The sequence below is a fragment of the Bos mutus genome, chromosome X, assembly GCF_027580195.1.
Source record: "Bos mutus isolate GX-2022 chromosome X, NWIPB_WYAK_1.1, whole genome shotgun sequence".
Lineage (NCBI taxonomy): Eukaryota > Metazoa > Chordata > Mammalia > Artiodactyla > Bovidae > Bos > Bos mutus.
Genome location: NC_091646.1, coordinates 127,080,931 through 127,101,938, shown reverse-complemented (window position 1 = coordinate 127,101,938; position 21,008 = coordinate 127,080,931). Strand labels below are relative to the sequence as shown.

The window sequence follows — 21,008 nt, the reverse complement described above, 5'->3', positions numbered from 1 at the left end:
TATGTGTTGGTCTGTGTGTCTGTCTGTGACTGTGTCTAGGTATCTGTGTGTTGGTCTGTGTATCTGTTTGTGACTGTGTGTATGTATCTATGTGTTCATCTGTGTATCTGTCTGTGACTGTGTGTGTATCTGTGTGTTGGTCAGTGTCTCTGTCTGTGACTGTGTGTGTGTATCTGTGACCGTGTGTATTTATCCGTGTGTTGGTCTGTGTATCTGTCTGTGACTGTGTGTATCTGTGTGTTGGTCTGTGTGTCTGTGACTATGTTTGTGTATCTGTGTGTTGGTCAGTGTCTCTGTCTGTGACTGTGTGTGTATCTGTGTGTTGGTCTGTGTATCTGTCTGTGACTGTGTGTGTATCTGTGTGTTGGTCTGTGTGTCTGTCTGTGACTATGTGTGTGTGTATCTGTGTGTTGGTCAGTGTCTCTGTCTGTGACTGTGTGTGTATCTGTGTGTTGGTCTGTGTTTCTGTGACTATGTGTGTGTATCTGTGTGTTGGTCTGTGTGTCTGCGACTGTGTGTGTGTATCTGTGTGTTGGTCTGTGTATCTGTCTGTGACTTTCTGTGTGTGTATCTGTGTGTTGGTCTGTGTATCTGTCTGTGACTGTGTGTGTATCTGTGTGTTGGTCTGTGTATCTGTCTGTGACTTTCTGTGTGTTGGTCTGTGTATCTGTCTGTGACTGTGTGTGTATCTGTGTGTTGGTCTGTGTGTCTGTGACTGTGTGTGTATCTGTGTGTTGGTCTGTGTGTCTGTGACTGTGTGTATGTATCTATATGTTCATCTATGTATCTCTGTGTCATCGCTTCCTATTACCATCAGTCAGGAAACAGTAGCACTTTAGTCTGCCTGACGCCCAGGGAATCGCTACCACCGCTGGCGCTCTCGCTCTCGCCTAGCCCGACAGGAAAGGGTTAAAGCTGTTTGCAAATACAGCGGCACGTTTGCCGTCTCCGAAGGGTGCCGGAGGAGCGCAAGAACCTCTCACCTCCCCCCCCACCCAACCCCCGCGCTTCGGGCACTGGGGGCCCGGGGAGACGCGGCTCACCTGTTCCACCACCCCGGCACACCCGGGGAATCTCTCCGTTCCAGCTGGTTTGCACTGGGATTAGCTGCTCTTTGCAAGCGCTTTGTAGCTGCGGATTTGGTTTCTGTAGTGACGGGGCCGACTGCGGAGATCTATTGGCTGCTGGCTTTGTAAATTTCATTCAGTTTGGTCCAATAGCAGAGGGCGAGCTGGGAGCCATCAGGACCTTTCGCTTCAATCTCTCTCTCTTTCTTGCAGCCCGGGTCTCTGTCTCTCCGTACAGAGCGCTTATTCAGACCTCACGTTGCCCTTCGAGCTCCGCCTGCGTCCCCGTTTCTTCCTCCCCGTCAGACTATTTACGCCACAAACACCGAATTTTCCTGCCAAAGGCCGGGGTCGGTGGTCCTCGCATTCCTTTGGGGACGTGGGTTGGGGGTGGGGGACGGTGTGCAAATCTGGTTGGGATTCGACAGAACCCCAGGCGGCTGGACTTCTACACATCCTCCTGAATCATAAGCATCAGTCAGGGTTCCCTGGAAAAATCTGGATGCCTAACAGGAACACTCAGAACCGATGCGGCTTCTCCACGGCTGAGGTAGGTGCCGTTTTAAGATACACGTCTCTGGGTTATTTTTCATTTAAAGCCCCCCCCCCCTTTTTTTTAACGATTGGACTCGTGTGTGCATCCCAGAAAATGATGCTAATAAGCCTGATTGCTAACGTTTGCGCTTCACTTCATCCGATATTTTTTTTAAATTATTTTTTCCCTCATTTTGAAAATTTGAATAGGACTTTCATCTGTCGCTCCATTTCTTAGGTGTGGGTGGGAGTGTGGACATGCATGTCGTCTGCCAGCTCCGTGCACATCTCGACACAAACGTTATATTATTATTATTATTTTTCTTTTGACTTAGAAAAATCGCGATATACCACCGTGGGGTTGGAAGCCTTTTGGCTGCAGTCAGCTGTTTGAACGGCGCCGGGGCCGTGTTTGCTGTTTACAAAGTAGCGCTGTGTTACATACAAATAAACAGAGAAGAGTGTGGCCGAGAGAGGAAGGGGAGAAAAAAATATATATCTGCAGTACAGGGAGAGAAAGACCGAAGCGCTAGCTCTCTGCAAAGCGGGACTGGTGAGGCAGCCTGGAGGACTTAATGGAAACTGTGAGCAGCCACGGCCTTTTTTTTTTTTTTGCCTTCCTCCTTCTTTAAGGAAAACTGTCAGCTGCTACCTCCTGGGGTGCATTTTATTTTATTTTATTTTTTGGGTTAACCAGGGAGAGGAAAAAAAAAAAAAAAGCAGGCTTGGCTGGGTTTGCATTAACCGATTTTTTTTTTTTTTTTTTCCTCCCTTCGTTCCTCTGCTGGCCTTGAGAGCAGATGACGGGCTTGTGTGATGCACTGAATAACGCGCGTGACTGATTAGGACGGGGCTGGGGTTTGCTGGGCAGCGACCCGGGGCGCGCTGGAGACCCCGGGGTGAAGACGGATTGATGGTTAGCTCCGCGCGGTTTCTGCCAAGCTGGGGGGTGGGGGTGGGGGTGGGGGAAGAGGGGGGCGGGCTACCTGCACCCCTCAATCTTCTTCTTCCCGTGCGTGTGGGCTGGGAGAAAAAGCCAGCGGCGCGAGGTGGAGGGTGTTGAGGGGAAGCGAGTCGGGGGCGGCTGGTGGCGGGGGGAGCTGGTCTCACTGCTTCGGGGAGCTGGGTTGGGGAGGTCTGGCCTGTACCTGTGCGAGGGGCACGCGGCTCCCGCGCGCGGCACGGTCCCCAAGGCTGCCCGCTTGGCCCCAGGAACCACAGAAGTTGCTTTAGCAGCGGGCACCCGCGCGGGGCGCTCCGGGCCGGGGTCTCGGGTGGGGGGTGCGGACGGACCCCATCCGAGCCCCTTGGAGGACCCCGATTCTCTAGAGCAGAGCCCACTCCCCCGCCCCCCATCAGCACCACCACCACCACCACCGCCGGCGCGCGGCGGGCCAGCCCTTTCGTCCCAGGTAGGGGCTGGGGGTCTCGGGAGTCTGTGGGATCTGAGGACCACCCCCACAGACTGGGGCCCACAGAAGCGCCCCACACCCCGACCTAAAAGCCGGCGGCTCTCCTCCCACCCTCCCCTCCCCACGCTTTCAATCCGATTTCGTCCCGACCACCTCCTCGTCCCCCCCACCCCGCCCCGCAACAGCCACCCCCCCTCCCCCCAGCCAAGGCATTCCCGCGCGCCTCGGCCTGGTTACGCCGCCACCTCCAGCGGGCGGAACTGGTGGCCAAGACCCGCCGCCTGGGCTGGGTGGGGGGGGGGTGGTGGCTGGAGATGGGGCGGCGGGGAGGGGGGTACCCGGAGGTGGGTGAGGGGCTGGGAGAGCCTGGCAAAAAGCAGCCCCCTCCCCAAGGCAGCGGCGGCGGGGGCGGGCCGGCCCCCGGGCCTGCGTGGCCGGACCTGCGGGCGCGCGGGGTGGGGACCGGGGCTGGGGAGGTGTTGATGGTGGTGGTGGTGGTGGGGCGGGGGGCGGGTGTGCGCCGCTCGGCTGTAGACGGTGCGGGGGGGTCGCGAGCTCGAGGAAGGAGGAGAGGCTGAGGTTCCCCGGCTGTAAACCACCCCCCCCAGCCCCCAGGCACGACAGTTGCCTGCCCCCTCCGGCTCCCCAGGACGCCCGCCGCCTCCTCCCGGCGCGCACGCATCCTTCCGTCTCCCAGACGCGCCCCTCTCTATTCCCCCCTTCCCCGACCTGGACCCCCCGGCTGTTTTCCTCCCGCCGAGAACCCGGGAGGCTCGCCTTCTCCCCTCCGATCCTCCCGGGCGGCCTTCCCGGGTTGCGGAGGTGGGGGGGGGTGTTGCACCTCCAGATCCGGACGCGGGTACCCCCCGCAGCCCTGGGCCCGGGCGCACCATTCCGGCGCCTCTCTCTCTCTCTCTCTCACACACACACACTTCACCCGATCTTCCTGCATCGGCGGGGTCCCGGAGTCCCCCCCCACCACCACCCCTCCCACCCCCTCCCACCGGGGGCCCGGCCGGGGGACCACCCTGGGAACGGACGTCCGGCCGGGAGGACGAGGGGCGCTCGGACGACGTCCTCTGCATCTCTCCCGCCACCCCTTTTCTCAGCGGGGTTTGATTTTTTTTTTTTGGCTGCGGGTTTCCTCGGCTTCGGACTCATTCCTCGGAACCGACCAGCAGGTGTGGGCCTCTTTAAAAATATATATATTTTTTTTACTTTATTTCTGGAGCCACCAGGTTGCTATTTTGGGGCTGGCGTGGGGGAGGGGGGCAGCAGGCAGCGTCTCGGGGGTCCGGGGTGGGGGTGGACCCCCCCAACCCCATAACCTGGAGCTGAGGCTGGCATCTCGCGCGCGCCCCGGCTGCGCGCGTAATGTATGAAAGCCGGAGCGCGGGCGGGTCCCTGGGCGAGCCCGTCTTTCAGGTGGACCCAACTTAAGAAATTTGGGGTGAGGGGTGTCGGGGGCGGGGGGGGGGGGAGCAGCGAAGTAAGCAGGTGCTGTCCTTGCGAGCAGGATCCACAAGGGGGTAGTGTGGCTACTTCCTTTCATTTTGATTTGCCTTCTTTTTCTTTTTCCTTTCCTTCTCTTTGGTCCGTGTGGTGAAATAGCTTTCTGTGATACCCTATAGTTTTGGAAAGGATCCACTGGCCGGCCCTGTTTCCACCTTCTGAGCGCGTTCCATTTTCCCCGTGTCCCCATGCGAGGTGGTGCCGACCTAGCATCTTTTCTGAGTCAGGCTTGTCCCCTGATTTGAGGAACAGGACGCAGAAGGAGGTGGGGTGGCGGAGAGAGAAAAAGGAAGAAAAAAGTTTGGGGAGACTTAGTGATCCTCACGGGGCCGAATTTCCAGTCCGTGGAGGTCTCTGCAGGCCAGAACAGAAGCGCAGGCGTCAGGCACCGTCTGCTGGGCACCTCCTTCGGCTAGAAATGAAACGACCGGGGTGTCGAGACCTGACTTCCCGGTGGAACAAAGCAACCTCAGCTGCTTGGGAGAGCGCCGTGATTTGAATGGAGATGCTTTAGCGTTTTTCCTCGGGGCTGACGGAGTCAGGGGAAATGGTTTTGATGGCCCCGAAATCTGCATGTGTGTGGGGGCACATTGGGGGTGGGGTAGGGACTGGTTGCAGGCCTCCCGTCCGCTGTTGGGAAGAGGTTACTAGCGATCTCGAAAATACTCCGGGTTGGTCCCCGTGTTTGAATGCGACACAAGGTGTGTGTCTGGGAAGCCGGGCGTTTGTGGCACATGGTTGCATTCATCCTTTATGTCCAGATTTAAAATAAAATTGAATTTTAGAAACGTGCCCCGATATTCAAAACAGAAGCGTCTCACAGAGGCCTCTGCAAATAATTTTCTCCCCCAAGATGAGAACCTCAGTATTCTATTACCCAAAGAAATGTAATTGACAATTTTTAAAGAGTATTTTCCTTGACATGGAAGGAAAAAAAATGAGGGCCAGGATGTAGCAAGTGGAAAATTACTTCATCAGTTTTAAGTCACTGGATTAAAATGACATGTTAAATTTTTTGGAAACCAGTATGATTTCGAGCGGGGAGTTAATGATCATTGCTTTTTCATAATAACGGCCGTGCTTTGATGCTGTTTGCAAGGCGTTTTGACATGTTTTTCTTTGGTGGAAGAATTGTTAATGTTCCTTTGTATTTTTTTTTCCCAAATAAAAGAATGCTGAATGTACATTTAGCCCTAAATCCAGCTATCCAGGTAATTTTTTATCCCAGTCTTAAGAATAGGTAACATGCTCCATAAGTGAGGAATTGCTCCATAAGAAGCATAAAGCAGGTATGATCCTGTGAAATTCACAAGTGAATACATGTGCAGAATTGTCAAGTTATTTCTTTGGCCTGGCATGTAGACCGACAGCAAGTATATGGGTGTTTTTCTTTTATTTTTGAACTTGGCCTTTTCATTTTTTTTTTTTTTTCCTTTGCAGTAATTTGTGGAAAGCTTCTGGTTTCCATACAAAGACAAGAGTGTTTCCTGTCTGTCTATACACATTTTGTTGGTTTCAGAATACGCAGGCAACTCTGTAAGAACCCTTTAGAATATTGGGCTTTGATGCCTGGACCACAAAACAAAGACGCAGAGACGGTTCTCACAAAAGTAAATATTCAAGTGCCTGGAATCTGGCAGGGGGCTCACCGGTCTTCCGTTTTAATTGGTACTCCAGATTCTCAACCTTTGTTACAGCCTGGGTATTGTGGACTGTACAACCTGTAGACAGAGTTTATGTGATTCAAATGAAGCGACCCTGTGAAAATATTTAAAGTCCTTTAAATGCCCTCACTCTGAAGACAGGCTTCTCTGATGAAAACAGATTTTAAATCCCAAACTTGATGACAGTTGATTTTTTTTTTTTTTTTGGTATGTGAAAGTCAAGGGCAAGGACCAGATTTTTAATATATCAACCACGACTGTATTCTTTCTGAATATTCTCCATCCTTCACAGCATGCCTTTATTTTCAAATGAGAGAAGTATGTTCAGCTTTAAATCAGTTGCTCAATTAAAAAAAAAAAATTCTGGATGCCGTATTTTTTTTTTTTCCAGAAGTGACACTTCATCGTCTGCTTAAGGACTTTAAAAAATTTCTGAGACAGGCTATGCCTTCTAACGTAGCAACAGCTGATTTCTTCAGCGTGTCAGCTACCAGTTTCAAATAAAATATTCCGCTTATGTGCAGAGATGGGGAGACAGTGAGGCTCTCAAAACTGAGCCCACGTGGTTGTAGGCAATTAGGTCATCTGTTGTGGCCTGTAAACCATTCATGGGCCATTCATGGCACGAATATTTTCCAGTTTTGTAATTTTTTTTTTCTCTCTAAACAACCTACATTTGGCCTTTCAAAGCCTCTTCTGTTCTTTGTTCAGTGGATGGCAGGATGGGAAATCCTTCCTCTTATTTTCTTGGAGACCGGCAGATTAGTGCAAATGAATAAAGGAGAGGGGGAAAAAAGTGGTGGTTGCTGTTGTTCATTTGCTAAGTCGTGCCCGAATCTTCGAGACCCCATGGACTGCAGCACAGCAGGCTTCCCTGTCCTCCACTATCTCCCCAAGTTTGTTCAAACTCATGTCCATCGAGTCAGTGATCCCATCCAACCATCTCATCCTTTGTCGCCCCCTTCTCATTCCACCTTCGATCTTTCCGAGCATCAGGGTCTTTTCCAATGGGTCAGTTCTTTGCATCAGGTGGCCAAAGGATTGGAGCTTCAGCATCAGTCCTTCTAACGAGTATTCAGAGTTGATTTCCTTTAAGATTGACTGGTTTGATCTCCTTGCGGGACAAGGGACTCTCAAGAGTCTTCTCCAACACCACAGCTCAAAAGCATCAAATCTTTGGCACTCAGCCTTCCTTATGGTCCAGCTCTCACATCCACATGTGTCTACTGGAAAAACCATAGCTTTGATTATATGGACCTTTGTTGGAAAAGTGACGTCTCTGCCTTTTAATGTGGAGTCTAGGTTTGTCATAGATTTCCTTCCAAGGAACAAGCATCTTTTAATGTCGTGGCTGCAGTCAACGTCCACAGTGATTTTTGAGCCCTAGGAAAGAAGTTGGCAATTTATAGGCTGCGAACAAATATCTAGGCTGTGAGAAGGATTTATGTCTGCGGTGGGCATATGACACAAAAATGAAATAAAAGGCTCGTAAAATCGGTGCCCGAGTGGAGAATATATCCAGGCCACTTGGGGCTCTGATTTCAAACTTAAGACATTCACTGTTGAGAGCAACTGCCCTCTGTGTGCAGGACTCTGGAGCGCCCTCTGCCTGTGGAAATGGGCCAATCAGTTTCCAGAATGAGTCTCTGAATCAGTCCTGAATGTTCATTGGAAGGACTGAGGCTGAAGCTGAAACTTCAATACTCTGGCCACCTGATGCAAAGAACTGACTCATTGGAAAAGACCCTGATGCTGGGAGAGATTGAAGGCAGGAGGAGAAGGGGATGACAGAAGATGCGATGGTTGGATGGCATCACCGACTGGATGGATGGATGGATGTGAGTTTGAGTAAACTCTGGGAGTTGGGGATGGACAGGGAGGCCTGGCGTGCTGCAGTCCATGGGGTCACAAAGAGTTGGACATGACTGAGTGACTGAACTGAATCTGGTCCAAACTTCCCCTCCCTGCTCCCCAGAAGGGATGCCTGATAGAACAGAAACCAAACCTCAGCAAACATAAAGTATACAGTTAAGATGAAGTATTATTGAATTGATTCCAGGAAAGAAAAAGTGTCTTAGGAAAGGCGTAAGAAAGAGAAAACCCCGTAGGGCCTCATTGGAAGACATCTCAAACAAGCAAGTCTTGATTTCAGGATGTGTTCTGCGTAGCTGTATCTGACTCTTTGTGACCTCCAGGCTCCTCTGTCCATGGAATTCTCCAGGCCAGAATACTGGAGTGGGTTACCATTTCCTTCTCCAGGGGATCTTCCTAAGCCAGGGATTGAACTCAGATCTCCTGCATTGCAGGCTGATTCTTTACTGTCTGAGCCACCAGGAAAGCTGTTATTTCAGAATGGTATTCAGGAAGTAGCAAGGTGCTTTTACAGGTCTTCAGAAATGAGGACGAGGAACCAGAGCTCTGGTGGTTTTCTTTAAAATGTGTGTTGTGTATAATGGTCTCCCATGAACAGATGACAGCCTTTAGGCTGACAGTTGGAACTTCTTGGTTTGACATGTCGATATTGGTGAACATTTTGGTTTCCAGAGGCTCATATCACATTGGGTGATGAAGTCATCATTTGGTCTTGAGGCCAGCACCCCAGCCATATCTTTGTAATCTTAGGAAAATGTTAGTAGCTCAGTTGTGTATGACGCTTCGTGACCCCCATGGACCGTATATAGCCCGCCAGGCTCCTCTGTCCCTGGGATTTTCCAGGCAAGAATACTGGAGTGGGTTGCCATGCCCTTCTCCAGGGCATCTTCCCAACCCAGGGTTTGAACCCAAGTCTTCTGCATTGGGGGCAGATTCTTTACTGCCTGAGCCACCAGGGAAGACCTTTTTATCTTATGGCATTGTGGTAAGAACATGGGAAAACAGATGTACCCTTTCAGCTTGGGTTTCAGTGTATCATACAGTCCCGTGGGCTGTAGCTACAATATTACACAGCAGGTCTGGAACATCATCACCTTGCTTTGAAAGCGAAAGTGTTAGTTGCTCAGTCTCATCCGACTCTTTGCAAACTCATGGAGCATAGTCTGCCGGGCTCTTCTGTCCATGGGATTCTCCAGGCAAGAATACTGTACCTAACCTTGATAACCATGGATTTGTTACCTGCCATTTCCTCCTGGCCACGCCCATTCTAGTCTGAAATTCTCTGCACTTGACTCTCTGTAGGTTCCTGTAAGCACCCATCCCCCGTCCTGACTCATCTTCCTCTTCTTTTTTTTTTTTTGAAAAATTGAAATATGGCTGATTTGTGGGGCTTCCCTGGTGGCTCGGATGGTAAAGAATCTACCTGCAGTGCAGGATTCCTAGGTTCAGTCCCTGGGTTGGGAAGATCCCCTGGAGAAGGAAAAGGCAATCCACTCTAATTTTCTTGCCTGGACAATCCCATGGACAGAGGAGCTTGGTGGGCTACAGTCCCTGGGGTCACAAAGAATCACACACAACTCAAGTGACTAACACTTTCACTTTTCACTTTTCCTGGTTGGTTTACAAAATTGCGTTTCAAGTGTGCAGCAAAGTGATTCAGTTATACATACATACATATATTTTTATATATATAAAAATTTTTTTGCAGATGATTGCAAAATAATTGAGTATATAGTTCCCTGCACTTTTCAGTAGCTCCTTGTTGTTTGTCTATATTATATATAGTAGTGTGTATCTATGTGGCTTCCCTCGTGGGTCAGGTGGGAACGAATCTACCTACAATGGGGGAGACCTGGGTTCGATACCTGGGTCAGGCAGATCCCCTGGAGAAGGGATAGGCTACCCACTCCAGTATTCTTGGGCTTCCCTGGTGGCTCAGCTGGTAAAGAATACGCCTGCACTGCGGGAGACCTGGGCTCGATCCCTGGGTTGGGAAGATCCCCTGGAGAAGGGAAGGACTACCCTGTCCAGTATTCTGGCCTGGAGAATTCCACGGATTGTATAGTCCACGGGGTCGCAAAGAGCTGGACGTGGCTGATTGACTTTCACTTTAGTGTGTATCTGTTAATCCGAAACTCCCAATTTACCCCATCCCTTTTCCCCTTTGCTAACCACTTTTGTTTTTGTTTGGCTGATTACAACTTTTTTTTTTTTTTTTTGCGGAGGTTGATGATGGGGGGAAAGAAATTGTATTCTGCCAAGTGCAGTCCTTTGAAATGTGGAATTTCACTTCCGATTTTTCTCATGTTAGAAAGCAAACTTGTTTAAGCTTTGGAATCCTTTAAAAAAAAAACAGAACGAAGGTTACAGAAACTGCGATTGGCAGTGATGAGAGGTGTGCACTTGCAGCCCGTGATTATTTTTGCAAAGCACGGAAAAGAGCTCCTTGCTTGTGTTCTTACAGCGGTGATGGGACTGGAACATGGTATCATTTTCCAGGTCTCGTTTGTCAGTATCACCAGTGTTTGGTTCATAGTCACAGCGGGGGACATGGATTGGGTTACCTTGACGGTCCGCCAGCTATGAATGCTCAGCCCGCGGCGTCAAACTGTGGTCTCGGAAACCACCAGCAGGGTTGGGAGGGGTGGGGCAGCTGGTGGTTAGGGGGTGAGGAGCCCAGAACCCACTGAGGTTGGGTAGCTGCAGAGCTTTCAGGTTTTTTCCTGCACGAGTATTCTCTGAATGCGCTAGATGGTGGGAAAGCATAAGCACATTTTTAAAGAAATTTAGGTTGATTTGCATAATTTTAGTAGTTTCCCATGGACAACACAGTGATTCGGTATGTTTACACTTTATGCAACACAGTTTCCTGTGCTGATCAGTATGTCCGTATCTCTTTTATAACAGCAGCTTATTTCCTCTTTAAAAAAAAATTTTGAAGTATAGTTGATTTACCTGCTTAATGGGTGGCTCAGATAGTAAAGAATCCGCCTGCAATGCAGGAGACCCTGGTTTGATCCCCGGGCCAGGAAGATTTCCCTGGAGAAGGAAACGGCAACCTACTCTAGTATTCCTGCCTGGAGAGTCCCATGGACAGAGGAACCTCAGTCCATGGGGTCGCAAAGAGTTGGACCCAACTGAGCGACTCACGCTTTCAGTTTCATAGTGGGTTTACAATGTTGTGTAAGTTTCAGGTATACAGCAAAGCGTATCTGTTTGTTTTCTATGTCTTTGAGTCTGTTTTGCCGATAAGCTCATTTGTGCCCTTTTTTTTTCCGTTCCACGTGTGAGTGATGTCATGATATTTGCCTTTCTCTTTCTGCCTTACCTCGCTTGGCATGGTCATCTCTAGATCCATCCACATTGCTCCAAATGGCATTGTTTCATTCTTTTTTTTTTTGTGGCTGAGTCGTATTCCATTGTGTGTGTGTGTGTGTGTGTGTGTATGCATCGCATCTTCTTTACACATGCAGCCATCGATGGACACTTGGGTTGTGTCTGTATCTCGGCTACTGTAAATTGATGGACGCTTGTGTTGTGTCCGTATCTCGGCTACTGTAAATAATGCTGCTGTGAGCATTGTGGTTGGAGGGGTAGTCCATGTGTCTTTTTGAATTAAAAGTTTTTGTGTTTTCTAAATATATGCCCAGGAGTGGGATTGCTGGGTCATATGCTGGTTCTCTCTCTAAGTTTTCTGAGGAACCCTCCATCCTGTTCACTATCGGGGGCTGTGGCAATTCACATTCCGTCCAACAGTGTGGGAGAGCTCCCTTCTTCCCACGCCTGTTTACCGTTGGCAAGAGTTTTTTGATGACGGCCGCTCTGACCCTTTTGAGGTGATATCTCACTTTGGCTTTGATTTGCATTTCTCTTAGTTACCGGCATTGAGTCCCTGTTTCTGTACCTGTTACCACTTATTGGAGGGTAGTGTGTTTTATTATTGCCCCTCCATCTTGCTGTCTAGGTTTGTGGCAGCTTTCCTTCCCGGGAGGAGGTGTCTTTTATATACCTGTATCTATGTATTTTATTCAAGTGTAGTTGATTTACAATGTTGCGTTAGCTTCAGGGATACACCACAGTGATCCAGCTATACGTATAGGTGTATCGATTTATTTTATTGGAGTTTTGTTGATTTACAATGTTGCGTTAGCTTCAGGGATACACCGTGGTGATCCAGCTATCCCTATACATGTGTCTATTTACTTTATTGGAGTTTTGTTGACTTACAACGTTGCGTTAGCTTCAGGGGTATACCATCGTGATCCACCTAACCCTATACATGTGTCTATTTACTTGACTGGTGTTTTGTTGATTTACAATGTTGTGTTCTTTTCAGGTGTACTGCACAGTCGTCCATTTATGCATATGCAGATTCTGTTACACGTGCTTTGCTCTAAGGATTTATTACAGGATGTTGAGACCTCAGTCATGAGACCGAAAGAGTTTGCGAGTGTGTGTTGAGGGGCACACGTGTACTTTCTGTAATTTTCCCGGAAGCTTTCTCTTCCGATGTGAGTAACGTTTATCAACAGGGTATCACTGTCCACGCCCAGGGTGAGCCCCTGTGTGTGGTAGGCGTGAAATCAGACAGCCCCTTCATGGTCATCCATATTCCGCCAGCTTGCATAACTGGGATGCAGAAATTGACTTTTTTTTTTTTCCCGAGGATCAAACCAGACACTCTTTTTTTTAAAAGACAAAACTAAATAGCCCTTTTATCTGCCTGGTAGGAGATGCCAGCCTTTGTGTCTTTCTCGGTGCGCAAGAGCGCTGATGAGAGGCTGTTGCCATTCACTTCAACTGGCAAGATCCAAGGAGCTTTGTATCAGCACAGCGGACAAAGCCGGGGTTCACGTTCCCCAAACCCTGAGAAGCTGCAAGTCCCCAGAGTGGGGCAACTCATGACAATCTCTTTGTGTCCTGGGGGCCCCTGCCTTCGTGCCATTCCCATGCATTCTGGTTCCACGTGGACCGCTCCCCCGCAGAGCACCTACCGAGAAGCGTGGACGACACCCCAGCCCCTGGGAAAGACGGGGCAGCGGTGAATTAACACCTCAGGGTTTCCAGGCCCAGGCTGTCACTGTGTCTCCAGCAGCAGGTTCTTTGTAAATTGGATTGCACGGAATAGCAAAGAGACTTATATAGCAAATACATAAATAGCTATATAGCATATGTATATACACATACAGCTACATATATATAGCAAAGACCTCAATAGCAGATAGACTTAAACAGACTTTAAGTCCCTGATGTGTCTGTTGACTGCCATGTAGGCACAGGGGGGGTCTCAGGACAGTTACAGACGGCATCACAGAGCCCTTTCTCGTACAAAATCATTTCATTGGCAAGTCGTATCTAGAAAGCCTTCATCCAGAAAACTAGCTAAAGTCGATTTGAATATATGTGTATATAATTATTGCTGTCTTGCGTTTATGTATTTATATAATTATATTTATACACGGCATTTTAAAATTTGGTTGATTTGCAATATTGCATTAGTGTATACAGCTAAGTGATTCAGATGTATATATATATATTTATATATATATGGATGTATATACATATATATACATGAACTTATATATATATAAAACTTATATATATATATATATAAATCATATATGTGTGTGTGTGTGTCTGTATGTTTTCAGATTCTTTCCCTGTAAGTTCCTACAAAATGTTAAGGAGAGTTCTCCATGCTATACAGTAGGTTCTTGTTGGTTGTCTATTTTATATATAGTCATTTTATATATAGTCTGTGTTATGCATATCTAAAATTGAATTTGTATATAGTTTATATAACTGATAAGAAAAACTCATCAAAACATGCTTTATTTCAACATCTATTGGAAAACCTTTATATCCATAATGAATAAAATTCATTTAGCACCATAATGTCTTATGGAGAGAAGGAAATGACAACCCACTCCAGTATTCATGCTTGGAGTACCCCATGGACGTGAGCCTGGTGGGCTGCAGTCCCTGGGGTCACAAAAGGGCCGGATATGACTTGAAAACTAAACAATGTGTTACAGAAATATAGCTGTGTTATATAATGTAAATGAAATTTAGCCTGTATAAGGAATTAATATAAATATATATAAGATTGAGATAGATATAAATTACATAGAGAGATGGATGGGTGGATAGAGTTTGATGGCCATTTTCCAGAAGAAACTCTTGTATGTGGCCAGTCCATTTCCAGGCTGGTCCCCAGAGTCCATGGGGTCGCTAAGAGTCGGACACGACTGAGCGACTTCCCTTTCACTTTTCACTTTCATGCATTGGAGAAGGAAATGGCAACCCACTCCAGTGTTCTTGCCTGGAGAATCCCAGGGACGGGGGAGCCTGGTGGGCTGCCGTCTATGGGGTCGCACAGAGTCGGACACGACTGAAGGGACTTAGCAGCAGCAGCAGAATCTTCCCACTTCTCGCTCAAGTGAAGTTGAGGAGTGTTGCTATGGTAACAGGCTTATTACAGTCCTCACTGAAACATAACTAATTGATAGTTAGTGGGCAACCTTATGTTAGTGGGAACATATGTATCAAGTCAACCTATCAAGTCTATCAAGTCAAGATAGACTTCTTCTGCCCTTAGACTCCAAGACCCAGAATCTGTGTCAGCCCGGACAGAAGTCCCAGGAAATCAGCGCTGGGCACCACGGACCTCGGCGGCGGTGGTCCCCTGTCTGTCCATCTGAGTAGCTTCTCTTGGCGAGGTGTCTTTTGCGGTCTTCTTCTGGGTGGGAAGTCAGTATGGTGGCTCAGGAATGGAGATCCTTTCAGCACTGGCAGGAAAAGAAATTGGGCGATTAACAAGTATGCATCTTTTTTCTAGAAACTGGTTTCTGACTCCTATTCCTTCTTCCCTTCATCACTTTTCTTGAGCATGTCCAAGGTACAAGTCTGGAAGGAAACTTAGTTCTTGTATTGTAGAGGGGAATTAGGCATCAGTTCAGTCGCTCGGTCATGTCCGACTCTTTGCAACCCCATGGACTGCAGCACACCAGGCCTCCCTGTCCATCACCAACTCCTGGAGTTTACCCAAACTCATGTCCATCGTGTCGGTGATGACATCCAACCATCTCATCCTCTGTCATCCCCTTCTCTGCCCGCCTTCAATCTTTCCCAGCATCAGGGTCTTTTCCAGTGAGTCAGCTCTTCCCATCAGGTGGCCAAAGTGTTGGAGTTTCAGCTTCAGCATCAGTCCTTTCAATGAATATTCAGGACTGATCTCCTTTAGGATGGATTGGTTGGATCTCCTTGCAGTCCAAGGGACTCTCAAGCGTCTTCTCCAACATCAGCTTCCTCCAAAAAGCTTGCCTGTGTGTGTAAATGATCATGAGAAGGTTATTAATATATTTAATTCATGTATATGTCATTGCTTACCATTTCCCGGTATGTATTGTGGATTTTCCTTTTTTTATTTCTTCTTTGCTCCTTCCCCTTCCTCCTTGTCTTTATTCTGCTTGGCTGAGTAATGAGGACTCAGACGTCCTTAAAGGATTAAAGGACCAATGAAGGTAATTAGATAGAGGATAATTCTTTCCATTAGTCAGAAAAGAGGAGCAAAATGAAATGGCTAAGAAGATTTTCCACGACAGTGTAATAGAGTCCTTCACATGCCCTGTTTATTCAGCTGCTTGGAGCTTTCAAAGTTGTCAAACCACATATTGGTGAAACACTGATTTTTTGTTTTAGTATATCATGTGAGTGAATACATATATGAAACAGATTATTTTGATTCAACAAAGAATTGAGGGCCCATAAAATACTGTTTTTTTTTTTAAACATAAAGTAGTGAATCTAGCTAATGAATGGCTATTTCGTATAGTCACTATAAGAACTGATAGGCAACAGTTGTGTATTTCAGCAATTTTGTGGGCCTGAAAATACCATGGATCCTGATGTAACAGAGTCTCAAAGATGATACAATCTCAGATAGTTGTCTCAAACTCTACCACTTCTCATATATGTTTCAGCTGTTTAAGGTCTTTGACAAGAGCTCCCAAATCAGGGCTTCCCTTTTTTAAAATTTATTTTATTGGAATATAGTGGATCTGCAGTGCTGTGTTAATTTCTGCTCTGCAGAAAATTGATTCGATTTTTATATATATAAATGTGTATTATTTTAATATATTTAATATATATATACATAGCTTTTCATATTCTTTTCCATGATGGTTTATCACAGGCTCTTGGGTATGGTTCCTTATGCTCCACAAGGAGGACCTTGCTGTTTATCCACATATACTAGTTTTTCTCTGCTAATTGCAAACTCCCAGCCAATCACTTCTCTGCCCTCTATGTGCTTAGTCGCTCAGTCGTTTCCGACTGTTTTTGCGACCCCATGGACTGTAGCCCGCCAGGCTCCTCTGTCCATGGGATTCTCCAGGCAGGAATACTGGAGTGGGTCACCGTGCCCTCCTCCAGGGGCTCTTCCCCACCCAGGGATGGAACCCAGGTCTCCTGCATTGCGGGTGGAATTTTTTTTTTTTTTTTTTTACCATCTGAGCCACCAGGGAAGCCCCTACCCTCTGCCCATAGGCAACCACGTATCTGTCATCTTTGTGAGTCTGTTTCACAGATAAGTTCTTTTGTGTCGTATTTTAGCTTCCACATATAAGCGATATCCTGGGATGTTTGTCTGGCTTCCTTCACTTTGTATGGTCCTCTCTAGGTTCATCCATATGACTGCAGGTGGCATGATTTCATTCTTGTCTATGGCTGAGAAGTATTCCATTGTATGTATATATACACACCACATCTTTAAGGGATTCTCTTTTAAGGAGACTCCCACATCACATAATTCTGGAGAACCTGACTGGCCATACTTGTGTCTTGAACTTTACACTGACAACAGGCACCCTGAGCATTTGAGAAACCCCACGCTGATGGATTCAGGAGACGCCACCTGATTTGAGATTCTTTGTAACGAGTGTTCCCTAAATTGTGGAACTGGAATAATATTGAAGGCTTCTATGGTATTTTACTGACACAGAGCTAAAAGGATCTAAGGTGACCTGGGAGTGTTTCAGTTGCCAGGGCAGCGTCTTTCCCCTTTCTCGCTTCTAGGCAGCATTTATGGAGGGCTGAGACAGCACTGAAGAAGAGCAAGTTGTTCATCTTTCTTATATGATCCATGTGACAGGTCCACCAGCAAAAATAGTGGGTGGACGATGGGTGGGTCGGGCACATAAACGGAACCAGACTCAAGACTAAGAACAAAGAGGTTTTATAGCAGAATCTTCCTACTGGTGAGTGCGTGCATGGGGGGTGTGTGTGTGTGTGTCTCCTCGTGTCCCACGGCCAACAATAAGGGAAACGGCAACTTTATTCAGTGTTCATCAATATTTTTCCAAGAGTTAAAGGCAAGATCATTAGGGCCATATAGCTGAAATATTAGAAGGTCAGTAATTCTATACTTTTCAGATAGAGAGGATGATTTATTCAGTCGCCCAGTCGTGTCTGACTCTCTGCGACCCCATAGACTGCAGCACCTCAGGCTTCCCTTTCATCACCATCTCCCGGAGTTTACCCAGACTCATGTCCATCGAGTCGGTGATGCCATCCAACCATCTCATCCTCTGTCGCCCCCTTCCCCTCCTGTCCTGTTAAATTTTATTTTCTTCAACAGCACAGGCTGCTGGGGTTAATACGCAGAGAGATGATTTGCTAAAGAAGCAAAGAGTTAACCAGGGTCCTCTGGGAAAAGCAGTCTGTCTGTCCTTGTGCAGGCTGAAGATGCTACCCGTATCCCGGCCTGGAGCTAGCCATCTAGGTGTGTCTGCATTAATTTACTGTCTGCTTACCCACGGCTTCCCTGGTGGCTCAGCAGTAAAGAAACCACCTGCTCCTCTGTCCATGGGATTCTCCAGGCCAGAATACTGGAGTGGGTTGCCATTCCCTTCTCCAGGGGATCTGCCTGGTCCAGGGGTTGAACCTTGGTCTCCTGCATGGCAGGCAGATTCTTTTATTGTCTGAGCCACCAAGGAAGCCCCAATCGTTATAAGAACAGAAAGATGGAGGAGAGATGTTAATATAATGGCTATCCTGGGAAAATTCCCATCTCAGCCCGCATCTTCTGACAATTTCGGGTCATAGTGGAAGTCAAACAGCAGCGTATTATGGGAATGAACATGTAATTCACACATTGCTTCACTTACAATTTGTGGGCAGGTTTTCCATTGATTCTGCTAAAGCAATTTCACAGATAAAGCGATGTATCTGAGTCGTGCGTGATGATTTTTATTGATGGAAAAGTCTCTCTGATGAACAACAGGGATCAGCTATTAACAGTTATCAAAATTACATGAAAATGACGCAGATAAGCCTGTGTTTTAATTTCACGAGTTTGGGGAGGCGGAGTATTGATTCTGGTCCCATCTAAATTAATAAGAAATTGCTTAATTCTCTGAATATATATCTAAATGGTCAGGATACATGTTGGGCATTTGTAGAGAAAACCAATTTCTTGTTCATTTCTTTAATTCACATTTTTTGAAAAATTGGAAAATAATTGCTTTATTATATTACGTTGGTTTGTGCTGTACCACAGCGTGAATCAGCCGTGTGTATCCATATATCCCGTCCATCGTGAACCTGCCTCCCACCCCATCTTGTTCACTTAGATGTGTTTGTGTGAGAGCTGAGTTGCTTCAGTCGTGTCTGACTCTTTGTGACACCATGGACTGCAGCCCGCCAGGCTCCTGTGTCCATGGGATTCTCCGGGAAAGAATACTGGAGTGGGTTGCCGTTTCCTCCTCCAGGGAATCTTCACAAACCAGGGATCTAACCCATGTCTCTTGCAATCTCCTGCATTGGCAGGCGGATTCTTTACCACTGGGCCCCCTGGGAGGCCCTGTGTTCACACACAGAAAGAGAATAGTTGCTCTGCGTTGTGTAAAACCATAACAGAATCAGCTGAAAGATACGAATGTGTTGATGAGATGGACAAAGTCTGACTGGTAACAGTGCTATTGCTAAGTTGTTCCAAGGTGTATATTTACCTTTTCTCTCTTTGAAGGTCGCTGAAGGAAAAAGTCAAAGGGAAAGGAGCTTGAAATATCATATTTAACTGTCAACTGTATCTCCCATCTTCCACTGTCTGCATGGTGTTGATTTAGAGAAATCACAGAACAGCCTCAAACCCTGTATGATCTGTGAAGACCTCAGACATCCCTGGAGTGTGGGGCTGAGCCCAGGGAGGGGGGTTTAGTTATAACCAGGAGTCTTTCCCGGATTACCCGCTGTTGAAACAGCTATCTCTTCATCTTTGCTTCTTCTGGTTTCTCTTGATACGCATCGGTGGCATTTCTTCAGAGGGAATTAATTCCCCAGGTGGTCCTAAAGGGGTCCTCCCCAGGGCGAGGGACCAGGGGTGCCCTCTGGGTCCGGCTGGACCTCTGACTCTGATCAGAGGAGATCAGAACGAAACGCAGCCGTTTTTCCTCTGTCCTCCTCCTCCTCCGGTCTGATTTCCTTCCAGACCTACTCAGTAGGAAAAATAAATCCTCTCTTCAAATTAAGAACGCTATTCAAGGGACCTCCCTGGTGGTCCAGTGGTTAAGAATCTGCCTTCCAAGGCAGGGAACGCAGGTTTGATCCCTGGTCGGGGAACTAAGATCCCACATGCCATGAGGGAGTTGAGCCTGAGTGCCACAGCTAAGATGAGATGGTTGGATGGCATCACCAACTCGGTAGACATGAGTTTGAGCAAGCTCTGGGAGATGGTGATGGACAGGGAGTCCTGGCGTGCTGCAGTCCATGGGGTCACAAAGAGTCAGACACGACTGAGCAACTGAACTCAACTGCCACTACTAAGATTCAATGCAGCCAAGTAAATAAATACTTAAATTAAAAAAAAAAAAAAAACTGTTCAAGAATGCATTATCTTTTCTTGGCTGTTTCAGTTTTGGGCGTGGAGAGATGGTAGATGTAATAATTCTATCAAAGTGTGCATTTGAGTCCACCTTTAATTCCAGGAAGATAAAAAGGAGCTTAGATCATGATTGAATCACCTACGTCAACTGTACAGGCATTTGGGATATTTGTGAGAAAATAAGATGACACTTGAGAATCACGGGTTATGGGAACTTCTAAGAAACTGAGTAACCATTTGTATTCATTTGTATTCACTCGTTTACACAGAAGGAAACTTAAGGCTTAGAGAGAGAGAGCCAGTTGTTCACTCATCTCTGACCACACAGGTGGTCCGTCCTTTCAAACCCTGTTCTTGAAGATCGAAAGTGAAAGTATTAGAGGCTCAATCATGTCCAAGTCTGTGACCCCATGGACGGCAGCCCGCCAGGCTCCTCTGTCCGTGGGATTCTCCAGGCAAGCATAATGGAATGGGTTACCATGCCCTCCTCCAGGGGATCTTCCCCACCCAACAATCGAACCCACATCTCCTGCATTGAAGGCAGATTATTTGCCATCTGAGCTACCAGGGAAGCCCTGAAAATTTCAGGGTTTGGAATCTATTTTTGCCCATTTTGTGAGAATCTTAAGAATTCAAACACTTCATCAAACAGGTTACTAAGGGACCTCCCTGGTGGTCTAGTGGTTAAGACTCTTCTTGCAGTGCAGGAAGCTGGGGTTTGCTCCCTGGTCAGGGAACTCAGATCCCATGTGCCCCCACAAGCCGATTGGTGTGGCCAAAAAAATAAGGTAAAGTAAAAACACATCAACTAAAAAAACGTAAAGAAGGAAGTACAAATTACTTAAAAAGAAGGAGAACAGTTTACTAAAACAAAGGATATGATTTCATTCTCAAAACTGACTTTATTTTGTGTTGCAGGGATTGAAAAAAGGCAAATCTTTTTGATGAGAAGAACTGGGGGAGGATACAGGGGAAAAAGAAGTCTTCAAAATCGAAAGTAAAACGTGTTACTTGGACCTCTATTTTTTTTTAATTTTTTTCTGAATTGTTATGAAAGCCGCTTACC

General features: G+C 47.2%; 1 long non-coding RNA gene across 1 annotated transcript in view; it reads left to right on the top strand.

Annotated features, from left to right (window-relative positions):
• The first annotated feature begins 1,275 nt into the window (after positions 1-1,275).
• LOC138986396 (uncharacterized) overlaps positions 1,276-21,008 on the top strand; it is a 93,287-nt gene continuing 73,554 nt past the window's right edge. Inside the window, exon 1 of the long non-coding RNA XR_011463242.1 lies at positions 1,276-1,617. This is a non-coding gene — a long non-coding RNA (uncharacterized lncRNA). The remainder of the gene's footprint in view (positions 1,618-21,008) is intronic.